The sequence below is a fragment of the Lepisma saccharinum genome, chromosome 8 (genome assembly GCF_977018435.1).
Source record: "Lepisma saccharinum chromosome 8, izLepSacc3.1, whole genome shotgun sequence".
NCBI classification, from domain to species: Eukaryota; Metazoa; Arthropoda; class Insecta; order Zygentoma; family Lepismatidae; genus Lepisma; species Lepisma saccharinum.
This window is the reverse complement of record NC_139236.1, coordinates 85,053,979-85,069,147: the sequence shown is the minus strand read 5'-3', so window position 1 is coordinate 85,069,147 and position 15,169 is coordinate 85,053,979.

Sequence of the window (15,169 nt, the reverse complement as noted above, 5' to 3'; positions counted from 1 at the left end):
TTTGTCGTCAATGTTTGCCCTCCTTGCCCTCCCTAGAACTCATTTCCGACCTAGGTGGTGGGGGGCAATGCCCCCCTTCCCCCCTGTCTTTGCGCCGCTGGTAATCAATGCAACCTTTCGAACCGAAGCGACACAAAACACTGTAGGTGTCGCTTGTCGTTCAAACTGGCCTGTTTTCTCAATGTCATACATCTTATCATGTCCGTCCTTGAGTGGTGAATGTTTGCTTATAGTCTGAAGGGGACTCGTGTCGCTTCGGTCTGAGAGCTCTCTTGCGGGCATTTTTACCCTTAAACTCCCTAAATACGGACTTACACCCCAAGATGGAAAATTCTGAGCCTTGGGGCTTAAAAGGCCAGAGACTGCATACACACAAATTATGAGCAGCAAATCAATGGTAAGATTTCCTAGTAGGCCTATGTGTGTATGGACCTCTGGATTGCTGTCAAAGATTTCTGTGGCTACATCGTCAAAGAACAATCAATTATTTTTGCTTATTGATTTGCTTTATTGTACTTTGTATTTCTGACCCCTTTGACTAATCGAGAAGATGAAGATAATTGATATGATGAAATTAATGAAGGGTCACTTACAAAGAGCACCCTGGCCGGGATTCGAACACAAGCCCCCTGGTGTCGAAGCGTCCTGTACTAACCTCTTCGTCACTTAGGCCGCCGACAAACAATGCATTCTTATCATCACGCAAAGTTTATTATAAGAATAATTGGATATCAAAATATTGGAGTACACATTTCTGCGCATATAATTGCGGCATTGAAAATATGTTAAATTTTAGATTCAGACCTTCAAGATGGAGGAGTTAGTAAAGTGCGCTCCGAAACTAGACGTCCTGGATTCGAATCCTGCAAGGTTTCTCATCGTATTCATCGTTATATTCAATTTTTTTTTATTTTCATCACGAAATTTGTCAATTATATTTTAACCCTTAAACGCATAGCGTTACCATATGGTAACGTTCAACTACAGCGCCTAGAATAACGTAGTGTGGAAAACGGCATGGTTCTGTGCTCTGTGGCTGGTTCCACTCGAAAATGATCCGCTAGAGGCGCTGGTGTTGACCCCGGTGCTTGGTGTTCGACTGCTTATAATGGAAGTAAATGGGGTTTTTGCTGCAACGTCTGATTCTTTTCCTTGTAACATTTTTTTGTATCAGAAAATTGTTATGATATTTGGTACAGTAGTCGCGAAAATATTAAAGAATATTATGAACCGTCTATCATGACCTGTCCTTGAGTTTTTTATTAACAATACGGAAGAAAACATAGGTATGGATTGTAACACGTAACATGATAATTGCTGCGAGAATTAGTATTGTGCATGCATTATCCTGAAAGGTTCATTAATATTGTCATTGTCACAAATATTATTGTTATGGAAATTCACACATACAATACTCGTTTATTTTTCAAAGATTGTTTTACATCCACTCGCGTGTTGTCCAACTTACCGCCCAAAAACTCGCAAGCGTGAAATATGACACTTTTCGTTTCCCGCTTAGTGGAGAAATGTAAACAACGTGTTGGTTGAGTTATATTTTCAAAGATATATTCTCGAAGATATGTTTTGTGCCTGGTTGTTCTAGTGGATATCGTTCAAGTAAAGAAAAGGGTATTTGTATATTTAGTGTTCCCAAACAACAAATATAAATTTTATTAGCATACAAAAATAAACTTGTGTACACAATCCAACGTTCGACGTCCAGCCTCACATTGCTATGTTGATGCTCGTGTTGCGTTGCACATAAAACGTATTTATGTTACTTTTCTGAGTAAATTAATGCCATTTCGTGACTGCAAATCACTCCACAAATATAACTGTTTCCATCAATTCACTTACCGCCTTTCTAGAGAAACAAATCTACACAATATATTCCATAAACTAAGGAAGCCGCATTACTTTCATAACAAAATTAGCACCTGGGTCGATCGCACTGCCATCTACTTGTCATCGTCTCGGGGAACCAGTTTCTTGGGTCGTTTTCCACACTACGTTATTCAAGGCGCTGTAGTTCTAGAGGCTTTTCTATATTGAGTGTGTAGGTAAATCTATTGCCAGAAGTCGCTCTAGGAAGCATAAAGCTTGCATTTGAGGCCATTTGTTTCGTTTCAGGTAAAGGCATTGTTGCGAGAGGATGTATTTGTTTTGACCTTCGATTTTTTTATTTAATACGTCATACACTGGAAAGTAAATATAGTGTTATTATCTGATTGTCTTTCATTATGTAATTCTGAATGTTTTCAGCATTTAGTAAACACATGTAATTCAAAACTTATGAAGTTTTATGTTCAAGAATTTGCATCACTTGCTCGATTTTTGCTTATAACGGTGTCGTTACCATATGGTAACGCTATGCAGATACAGTAGCTACAGGCTTTTCAACAATTTATTCTTTTATTAGTGTATGTAGAGCAAGAAATTTAAGTTGTAAAGGCTTTTCTCGTCTTTTGCATGGCTTATTTATTTCTATTGCTTATAATTTATATTTTATTTTAATAATAATATAAATAACAATAATAAATAGTATGTATAATAAAATACTAGTAATAATAGATGACCATTTCATGGAACATTTTGTGCCTGTTCAGTAGCTCAGCCTTGTTGAGTCTGTTATCACTAGAGCCCGGAAGTTTGGCAAAATGCCTCTTTTTATCTACTGCATATATTGATAAAATTTTTACGGATATAGGCTAAGTTTCTTATGTTGTTTCGAATGTTTTAGAAGCCTTTTCATTTTTCCTATTTTGCCTATTTAGGACCCCACTGCCTATTTTTAATTATAATGCCTTTTTTTGCCTTTTTCAATGAAATTTGACCATTTTTTTTTAAAAAAAATGTGTATATAAATTATTTTTCTCCCAAAAAAACGTTGTTGGCATTTATTTTTCTTCCGTTTATTATGTGAATAATTTTCGCCTTATTTAAGTAATATTGAACTCACGCACGTTTCAACATTGCTGAAGGAGAAAAGTGTGAGAAAAGTATTTCATGCTCAGTTAGGATATTGCCTTTCGGTTAACATTTCCTTGTGCATGATTGGCTGCTGAAGTGGACAGGTTGATTTCGAACACAAAGAAAATATTTCTGAAATCTCCCTCTCGAACCCGAAAATTTAAGGAAGTTGAATCTGAGCTTAGTTTACCTCCGCAACCAGTCTTGACCAGATGGGGAACCTGGATATCAGCAGCTATATATTATGCTAACAACCTTGAAAAAATCAGTGAGGTGATCGATGCTCTTCCAGAAAATGAAGCGGCTTCAATTCGTGAAGTGAAAAAAACTCCTGTGCTATTCAAGTTTATTTTTGCACATTATGGTGCATTGCCAGAGACATCCATGAAAATCTTCGAGGAATCTATGCAGCAGATGATGGAAGTGCCAGGAGAAAAGGGATCAGCTGTTGCGGAAAAGTGCAAACGGGTAGTGAGTGCAAATGAGGACATGAAACAATTGAAAATAATTTGTGTTATTCTAAAAGGTGAAAATGCTGTTACCGAAATGAGTCCAGCTACATTAGCTTGTTTTATGTATGCTCCAATAACTTCTGTCGAAGTAGAAAGATCATTTTCTATTATGAAAAACATTCTCTCTGACAGACGACTATCAATGAATGTTGAGAACTTAAAAAAACACCTTGTAGTTATGTGCAATCAAGATGGAGAAAATTGAAATGCTCTTCCCAATGTAGATTTTAACATGTTACCAGAAATTATAGATAAAAGTAAGCGACTTCCAAATGTACCTTTTTTCGGTTTATTTTGCCTTTTTTTCATTTTTAGTGCCTATTTTCCACATTATAAATTCCTTTTTGCCTGCCTATTTTAACGAAATTAAATGCCTGAACTTCCGGTCTCTAGTTATCACGTATTATGGAAAACATTCGTGCAAGCTATTTATTACAGGTAAACCTATAAGATTTGGTTACAAAGCCTGCCTGGTTCTTGAAGACCTTCCGTGGATACCTCCTTCGTTTTGATATCTATCAACACAAGAGTATAAGAAGATTCCACTGACATTGAAAACAAATTTAGAAAGACTGCAGCTCCTCTCATCCATATGCATACATGAATTTCCCGAGACAAAATATTCTCCCAGCTAGAATTTGGATGGATATCGCTCAAAACTATACGACATCATTTCGTGTCGCAAATAAGGGAGCTTGGCGGCTCATTACAACACAAAGGAAGATTTTGAAGATGTGTGGTATGCTGGTGGTCCACCAGTAGGGTTCGCATTGGACATGTCAAATATGTGGTTGGACTTCACGTTTCTGTTTCATACGTTTCTATGACAAGGGCCTCCCCGATGGCGTAGTGGTAACGTCATCACCTTTTAATCAAGAGATCCCGGGTTCGATACACGGTGGATGTACATGGAACATTGGTTTCGATCTAACTTTAAATTGTAGGTCCAGTCCCGATTAGATATTCTGTGCATAAAGTGGACTTAAAAAGTTTCTATGACAAGTGAATATTGAAGAATGATAAACAATATGTGAATATAGAGTAGTCATTATTCTAAATAGATACCTGAGCACCTTTAGCTCAGAGAATGTGAGATTAATGTACAATCGATCTATAATATTTGTATTTTTTTAAAAAATAATCAAATTTGAAACAAATTTTAAGGTTAATTCAAAAATTCCTAAGTTTTCAATAATAAATCAATTTGTAGGGGTGAACGCATAGCGTTACCATATGGTAACGGGGCATAATTCGAAAACGGAGAATGAAAATTTTCAAAAAATGATTCAAAATCACTTATTAGTACTTAACAACAGATATTAGATTAAAAACAAGAAGAAAATTGACAAAAAATAATTCATGCGACCCACATTGCCTCCCTCCCTCTTGGCGCCGCCTCTGCAGCATTTATACAGTATTGCTATGATACTGGCACTTTGTTTCTCTTATTTGACATAAATATTTTCTTTGTGCGTGTGTTGAGGGGAGGGGAACAAGGATGTCATCCATACCCCAATCTAGATGTTCATACACAGCAAGTATTATTACTATTCAGTGGTGTGAATGGTGTGAATGGGCCAGTGATGCTGAACATCTACTCTGCCAGATAAATTTTCGAATCCCGTCGTCGAAAACTAGACTCCAAAACGAAGTTTTTCTTATAAAGAAGGCTAGGTCGGAAATTAAAAAGAAATCTCCATTGTGGAGAATGTGCACCAGTTACATAAATTGTTAATCAAGAATAACACCATTGACATCTTTTCTATGAACCTAAGGGACCTCAGTGAAGCCACTATTACCACAATGACCTAAGCTTCAACTCATAATTTCCTAATGAAATGATGTGATAAAGTGTGTGTGTATATATATAGAAAATAATTTTAAATGTATTTTTATGTATATGTGTGTATATATATATATTTACATATAATATATATCTCTATATTACAGAAATGTATGTAATTGTATTCACTATGTATCCTTCATATGGGTTCTGTAATTAGGTGTGTACCTGTTGAGTTCAATAAATAAATAAATGACCCACCGACCCCCCTTTGGGCACGCCACTGCCTAAAGAGTAATCATTTTAGAGAGTAAATACCATTAGAAGCTATGTTTAACTGTGCATAAATGCGACTACCTCCATCTCTCAAGCCTTATCAACTTATTGATCAACCCTCGTATAATTGATATTTTAAAAAGAATATATACGGGGAAAAGGTGGGACGATCCGTACTTATTTGCCCAAGAGTCCTTCTCGCTCCTGTACAGAATCTTGCCTCTCGATCTCTCTGTGTGTGCATGTGTGTTTGCCTCTGTCCCACTCTAATTGAACTAATGGGTGTAGTTAATTGGTTAGTGGTCAAAGACAAACACACACACACACACACACACACACACACACACACACACACACACACACACACACGGACACTCTGGGAAACACGTATAGGAAGAGTGCAAACAAACAAGTCCTCCATGATAGATATCTTGTAAGGATTTGTCACCACTGTTTCGTTTTTCTTTCTCGCGACGACCTGGCACCACTGCGGCATAAAAGCAGGCCCGTTTTTTTTCAGGTCACATTCATACACTTTTCGCAGCAAGATCTGGATCCTTTTTGCGGTTCTTTGTCCTTTTCTTGTCCACAGCTAGATCTCTGACGTCACCACAGCTAGAGTAATTAACTGATGGCTTCTGGTTCTTTTGAACCAAGCGGTAAACACAAAACGAACTGTCGATGCCTTACGTGCTTGTGTTTATGTGTGTACAGGCTGCAATCGTGTAGATGCTTCTTGTAATTGGTTTTGGCTGATGTGTTTTCAGAATGCAGCGTATTTTGGTGGTTGCTCAAAGACCAGAGAGAGAAATAACTGAATCAGGCATCTTCGAGCATCAGAGTAGTACTGAGTTAAGTAATGCTGTACAGGAACGGATAGTTCTGGATTGTAATGATCCCATTGTTTGTTAATGAGGTTGTTACAACCTAGAAGGGTCCGTGACTGTACAAACTCTATACTGGCCAAATTGGCAGAACAAAGAACACCTCTGTGGCGGATTGGTTAGCACAGCGTGCTACGACGGTCACGGGTTCGAATCTCGGTCTGGGCATGGGTGTTTTTGTGTGTCCCTTCATCAATTTCATCATATCATAACCAATTTTCATCTTCGCGATTAGCCAAAAGTGGCAGAAATGCAAATAATATAAACCAAATCAATCAATCAATAGTGGACAATGAAAAGTGTATTGATTTGGCTAACGAACGTAAAACACTTGTGAAGCACATCAATCAAGAACTAGCACAATCGGGAGATTAAAATTGTATGGAAAGTGCAAAGCACAAATATAATTTTTCGTTATTAAAAATATTGACAAATAATTCTAATAAACATTCTAGTTATTTGAAAGGAACAGGGTGCGGGACTCATTTCAGAAATGATTTAACACGCTAGTGTTGGAAAACGGGCGGAAGTTATCCACCAGTTGAAGACATTTATTATGAAGCATCCCCCCTCTTAATGTTGGTCCATACAAGCACCCCTCCAGGCAGAAATTTCCTCTCAGAGCACTACATACATACATACACACACACATGTACAACTACAACATCACACGCTTTGATTTACAGTGAAACACACACGTGCACACATCGTTTTGAAATTACCAAAACTAATATCTCAAAAATCCCTATTATTATCAAGTACATGTTTTGGTTACGCCAACGACGATGTACGTATATATGTATATGTGTACATATAAACACACACACCCACTAACACACACACACACACACACACACACACATACAGTGGTGCCTCGCAGAACAAACGTCTCGCATAACGAACCTGGTTCCACATCACGAATTAAAATTATTCGCACAGTAACCTATGGGAAACAGTGTCCCGAATAACGAACCTTGTCACGGAACAAATTACGTTCATTAAACGAGGCACCACTATATGTGTGTGTGTGTGTGTGTGTGTGTGTGTGTGTGTGTGTATAAGTAGGTTATTTTGAGAGCATAGGCTAGAATTAAGATATGTTGCAGAGGGCGTAATGATAGTTGGAAACACTTTGTAGTTAAGTTACAATGTTTCCCATGCATTTAGAAAAGATCCTTTATTATCAAAAGTCTTGATAGACAAGCAACCCATTTCCTTGACTTGAGAGATGTCATCAGCAAATTCTTTGTTAGCAGACTTTGTCGAAAAAGCACAGGGCAAAGGCCCCCCTCCCCCACCTTCCGACTGCACAACACATCTTTTGCAAGAAAAGCAACTAATACCAATACAAATCATACGGAAACTAGAAGAGAATAATGGCTCCCAAGGAACCTTTGATGCAAAGCTTTTTGTGTCTATTCCTGCCTAATCCTTCTTCTTTTTGCATCTCTGCCTTAATATGGCTTCCCACAAAGTCATTTGAAGTCAAAAATCTTCTCTTGTTTCTTGAATCCTTCTTCTTTTTACAGATTTTTTTGTTCACTTTAATTGGAGGATCATATCATGTCCTCTCAGTGCCTTATTATTAACGTGAAAGGAGAAGAGGACCAAGATGTTGAGGTTCAAAGAAAAATGCGACATTCTTCCTTCCTTCAATATATTTAGAAGATTATTTTTTACCCAAATGATTTCTCCATACTGGCTTGTGGTGGTAAGGGGTGAGAAAATGTTGCTCTTGCAGCTAGTCGAAACACAGATCGTGAATCTACCACTATGCGCTCTCAGGTCACCTGCTGGGTTATTTTGTAATGTGAGAATGAGGATAAGGGTATCTCATCATGTGAGAATGGGGGTAAGGGTATCTCATCATATGAGAATGAGGGTAAGGGTATCTCATCATGTGAAATTGAGGTAAGGGTATGTCATCATGTGAGAATGAGGGTAAGGGTATCTCATCGTGTGAAATTGAGGGTAAGGGTATCTTATCGTGTGAGAATGAGAGTAAGGATATCTCATGTGAGAATGAGGGTAAGGATATCTCATCATGTGAAATTGAGGGTAAGCGTATCTCATCATGTGAAATTGAGGATAAGGGTATTTCATAATGTGAAATTGAGGGTAAGGGTATCTCATGTGAAATTGAGGCTAAGGGTATCTCATCATGTGAGAATGAGAGTAAGGATATCTCATGTGAGAATGAGGGTAAGGGTATCTCATCATGTGAAATTGAGGATACGGCTATCTCATGTGAGAATGGGGGTAAGGATATCTCATGTGAGAATGAGGTTAAGGATATCTCATCATGTGAGAATGAGAGTAAGGATATCTTACGTGAGAATGAGGGTAAGGATATCTCATCATGTGAAATTGAGGGTAAGCGTATCTCATCATGTGAAATTGAGGATAAGGGTATTTCATAATGTGAAATTGAGGGTAAGGGTATATCATGTGAAATTGAGGGTAAGGGTATCTCATCATGTGAGAATGAGAGTAAGGATATCTCATGTGAGAATGAGGGTAAGGGTATCTCATCATGTGAAATTGAGGATACGGGTATCTCATGTGAGAATGGGGGTAAGGATATCTCATGTGAGAATGAGGTTAAGGATATCTCATCATGTGAGAATGAGAGTAAGGATATCTTATGTGAGAATGAGGGTAAGGATATCTCATCATGTGAGAATAAGGGTAAGGGTATCTCATCATTTGAAATTGAGGGTAAGGGTATCTCATCGTGTGGAATTGAGAGTAAGGGTATCTTCAGGCGCGTGCCCAGGATTTTCGTAAGGGGGGGGTTATGAATCCAATACATTTTCCAGTTCACATTTCAAATTTCTTGTAATAAATTAGATAATTAATATACTTGGATTTTACCCCAATGAACGCAATCAATGTATTTGCTATGGATGCTTCATGTTTTTATTGCATCATATAAAAGCACCTGCTTGAATATTTCCAAATTATTAATATTTTATATTTAATTGCTCAAATATAATTTTTAAACAAAAAATATGTACACTCAACATTGTAACAACATTAAAGAGATTAAGACTACTTGATGTCTTAAAGACAGTAATAAATAAGGTACCACAGTTCAACAATTTAAATTCTGAAATTTAGGCACCGAGATTTCTGTGCTAGTTCTGACAATATGTCGTCACAAGTAACTTTTATATCCCGGTGAATGTTCAGAGCAGCTAACCCATTTAATCTTTCTTCGCAAATGGTATGTCGAAGATAGGTCTTCAACCGCCTCAAAGTTGAGAATGATTTATCATTTGATGTTGTTGTTACCGGGATTGTACATAATATGCGCAAACGTGTTTACCCAGGGAAATATTGCTTCACTGCACATATCAATTGCTTCAAGAGCATTTACTGGACGTGTTTGCATTGCTGCAAGATGACGATACCACAGTCTCATTTCAGTGGGAGCGTCGTCGCCTTGTAATCAAGGTGTCCCGGGTTCGATACCCGGTGGAGGCACATAGTGGTTCGGATCTCACTTTAAATTTTAGGTTCAGTCCCGATTAGCCTCACTGTGCATAAAGTGGATTTAAAACATCAATTTAATGAACATTGTACTTGTTGTGGAGATGATTTTGCTAAATATTGTGTACATTTTTGGCATTGTATTATTATATTATTGGTCAAAACATTTGTTTGACAGTCGACAAACAAATACGAACCCCTTCAGTAATTAACATTTTCTACTACAGTGTCATTAATGTGTCATATTCATTTTCATATTAGGTCTATGGAGAGGAATTTTGTATAATGTTAACGTTATGGAACTGCGAAACCAACCGTTGAAGGGGCCACTCTCCCCTTCCCCTCCGAAGCCCAGTACCGCACCACAGGATCTGTCACTGAGCCCGACAAAATCTTGCCACACAGTGCTCGAAATAGAAATTCGTAGCCGAAAAGGGAGGGGATATTTGATCGATTTTGGAGATACGAGGGGGTACAGCCTTGTATGGATCAACATGGAGACAATACAGTAGGTGGAGGATGCTCAATATGCAAATTATTCTAATTGGGGGTATGATTTGTGAAACTTTCTTAACTGGAGGCAGCATCCCCTACTTCGACCACTGATGCCAGAAAAGATGCTTTCAGAAAATGAATTTATTACTGCACACACATATTACTTATTGTATTTGTTGCGTTTGTACAAGAGAAATATTCAGAAGATTTGTAAGGAATATTTACAGTTAATAGGATGCCTATCTAGTCTATCCCGTGTCGTAATACAAATTTTATCCCTTTCCTACAAAATAATAAAACTCTCCATGGCAACCGTGATTTTATTATGTGGTTGCATACATATACACTGTATAGTAGCACCAAGCTTTCTGGGACCTCGGAAAATACGTGCCACTGCTCCGACGCCAGGGTTTCAAATGCCTTGGTGGATCTATAAGATAGGTAATATCGTTTTTCGAGGGTTCGTGAACAAAACAAAAAGTAAATGATTGTAAAGTCCATTTTATATTCAGATACGTTAATCGGGACTGGACTTAAAGTTTAAATCGGGATACGTACCACTGTGCAATGCACCTTCACAGGGGATCAAACCCAGGACCTCTTTGATTACACCACCATCGGTGAGGCCCCTGAAATCATTGAGGGAACTTGTTCATCTTCATGTTATCTCGCCCTGCGAAAGTTTATTGGTGACATCCTACACACGTCTTCCAGACATACACACGCGGGCACCCCCCCTCCCTGCACACACACGATTGTATGCTTACAGCACATGCTGTGGCCTCCCAGAAAAACAATTCTAAATCCGCCTATGGATATATCTGCTATCAAATAATGAACGTCACTTACCTCGACAGTTCCTTGACATAATTTTGCAACAAGGTTTGCAATATCTTCTGTTATGCCTTCTTGTTGAATATCAAGAGTCTGAAAGTTCGCACGTTTCACTCTCGCAATTCGGATGGAATTCCTCTGAACTTAAATCGACCATTTCTGACGTTCTATTTGTGGAAGGTGAAGCTTCAACTTCCATTTTTTGTTTCTTTTGGAAATAATCTAATACGTATTTCTCCTCTTTTCTCTATCCATCTTTAGTTCCACGTCAAAAATCTATTACACACGCAGAAACGTAACACACAACACGACCACTTCGACTTGCTACCTTGCAGACTGCAACTCGCTACAACCCCAGTGAACACCAGGACTTGGGACAAAGATACCGGGCGGTCGAATGTCTGAACCATGCATCCAGCTTGGTCCAGCTCAAATTACGTCACCAGTGTTGACAGCAACCAGTAGTGTCAGTGTCAGTAGTGTTGGCAACTGCTAAATTATTTACGCACAAATTCAAGTGAGATCTTTCACACATGTTACAAGAAAATTCAATAAACTGAAGGCTGGAAATTGGTTGAGAAAAAAATATCTAATTTGTAAAGAGCACAAGAGTTACCCCCACACCCCCTATACGCCTTCATGGCGTGGTGCTAAGCACAGGGGAACACTTTACCTTTACCTTTTTACAAGAGTAAAACGTATAATATTTTGGCATATTAATTGCTTTTATTTTGTTTATGAACTGACTGGGCCAGTTGGGCTATTGTTGCATCCTTCACCCCTCCCTTCCTCCCGGCATGCTATTGTACAAAACATCGCTTGCCTCCTTCGTAAAACCATGCTTCGCTACTGCCTGCAACAATTATTATTATTATAATTATTGATATTTTGAAATAAATATGCATCCAGGTGCGAAATAAGATTTCGACTTACTTTGCCTACTAATTGTAGTGATTCAAATCTCACAGAAGTTTGCTCTGCTGGCATAAATGGTATAACAAGGGGAAAAAAAGGAAAGGAAAGTTAGCAGCACTGTCGTAACAGGAAAGGGAGGGTCATTCTCCTAAGAGGGCCATCGTGGGTGAAAGAAAGGGGAGGAGGGATTCCTTCAGTTCGCATTCCAAGGGTTACGGCTCTTTTCTTGACCATACTGAGAAGGAAATTCTCCTTTCTTTTCAGTGACTAAGGAATGAATGAATGCTTGTGCATTGCTGTAACTCAACTCCAATATTATCAAAAGTAATTGAAGAAGCAAATAATTTCTCATTGTCAAATGTAAACATTTTACAATATTGGCGATTTATGAAATAAAATGTATTTCTGTTTTGAATTTTTTTAAATTACGAAACCAATGGGGGGGGTTTTAACCCCCACCAACCCCCCCCTGGGCACGCCACTGGGTATCTTATCATGTGAGAATGAGGGTAAGGGTATCTCATCATGTGAGAATGAGGGTAAGGGTATCTCATTATATAAAATTGAGGGCAAGAATGTCTCATTATGTAAGATTGTGAGGGCAATGATATTTCCATATGGGATTGTGTATTTGGATGAGGCTGTGGAGACCAGAATATGTAGTCATGTCAGAATAAGAACGAGGATATCTTATCATGTGAGACTGTGAAGACAAGGCTATCATAAAAATAAAAGGGTAATCAGCATTGAACCTACAGTTTAGAGTGTGTGACTATGTGACTCCACCGGGTATCGAACCCGGAACCCCTTGATAAAAAGGAGACGACGTTACCACTACGCCATCGGGGAGGCTATATCACACCAAGTGATAATGGAAGCAAATATATCTCATAAGTTCGTATCTAGGGAGGGGTAAGGGTAAGTTTAGAGCCAAAATGGCCAAAAATTGGGCCTTTGTGAAAAATTTAGGGGGTGTTGAGGAATTTTGGGTGTGTGTGAGACTGAGGAACATGTGAGAATTAAAGTGAAAATATCTATCAGTTTGAAACAGGAGTGATTTTGAGAACGATGTCAGAGAGAGAGGTGGGTATGGGTGGGTAGAAATCTATCAGGCGGTTTCAACATCAGAGCAGATTTGAAGAAGGCCTTCGACCTCTTCCGCTACCAAAAAGATCCAAACCAAGGGTTCTCCACCAGAGAAGACGATGAAGAGGATCTCAAACGAGGAGCAAGGATCAACCATCTTGGAGAACAAGTGGGATTGGCTGGGAAGGCGAAACAAAAGCCTCCAACCATCCAACCGCGAATCTCCAGTTGGTTCCAGCAAGTCTCGACTCGGAGACGCTGCCAGATAAAGTTCAACTGAGTCCTCCTTCAACATTTTTCCTCCCTTATTTTCCTCTCTTCTTTTTTCTGAAAAATCATGAACTAAGATCTCTGCCAGGAGCAGAAAAAGTCATCGCTAATTCCGTATTCAAATGAACCCCGAGGCCTTTCTCGTCAGCTGTATGACATCAAGAGCAGCTCCAACTCGACTAATACCCTGATCTTCTTTACTTATGGTAGCAATTATTCTTATGCATTAAAACCATTTATACTCCTCCGTAGGAACGAACGAGAAAAGCAAGGGATTCTTGGGAAATAAAAGAAAAGTCCAAATCCTCCCCCCCCCCCCGACCCCCCCCCCCCAAAGCATGCTTCCGCCCGCAAAACGACACTTAAATCCCTTTCGAAATAAATGAAAGTATTTGTATTCCAATAAATTAAGAGGGGAAAAAAAGGAACTTTTAGGGGAGAAGGAGATTTGCTGAAGGATGGGTGGTTTTCTCCCGAGGAAGGAGAATATGGTTGGGGGGTAGTTAAACGTGACCAGGAAAAAGAGAGATATTTTCATATTCTTCTTCGGTCTGTCGTTGAGGTTTGTTTGTTTGTTGAACCGTTACTGAGGATTCATGTTACATGATGTTAGCCTGATATTGATTTCGTCCCAGTTTAGAGGCTCTTGTATATTGTGTCTATTTGTTCATATTTATCTGCATATTTGATTATATCTTCCTGTGTATATATTTACAGACTGTATATTTGTTTGTATGTCTGTATATTTGTTTATATCTGTCTACATATTTTATATATCTGCTTGAATATTCATTTACATGGCTGCATATTTGTTTGTATGTCTGTATATTTGTTTATATTTGTCTGCATATTTTTATATCTGCCTGTATATTTATTTACATAGCTGTATATTTGTTTTTGTCTGCATATTTGATTATATTTGTTTATATCTGCATATTTGTTTATAACTGCCTTATATTTCCTTATCTGCCTGCAGATTTGTATATATATATATATATGAATATTTGTTTGTATATGTGTTTAAATGTCTGTATATTTGTTTATTCTTTGTTTGAGTTTTGTTTTAAGTCCACTTTTATGCGCAGATAGGCTAATCGGAACTAGACCTACAGTGGAATCCAGACCACTATGTACCTTCGTAGTGTGCCCGGACCCCTTGGTTACAAGGCGATGACTTAACCACTACGCCATCGGGGAGGCCCTATATATATTTGTTTGTATCTGCCTGTATATTTGTTTATATATGTCTGTATATTTGTTTATATATGTCTGTATATTTGTTTATATGCCTGCATATATCTGTCTGTATATTTGCTTTATGTCAACATATGTTTTATGTCTGTATATCTGTCAGCATATTTATCTATATGTCTGCATATTTTTTATATGTCTGTGTGTTTGTTTATATCTGCTTCAGATTTCTCATGTCTTGAATTACAGTAAACTTGATTCGCTGTTGCAGTTGGCAAGGATGCACAGGTGTTGTTGTTGTTGCTTTTTTGTTTTAAGTCTACTTTGTATACTTAAAAATATATATAGAGCAAGCGGCAGCTGTAGAAAGTCAACTGCACTCCACAAGACATGGTCAGAAATCCGCCACTGACGTAAATTTTGTCGAAAATTTTAAATTTCTTATATATATATATATATAT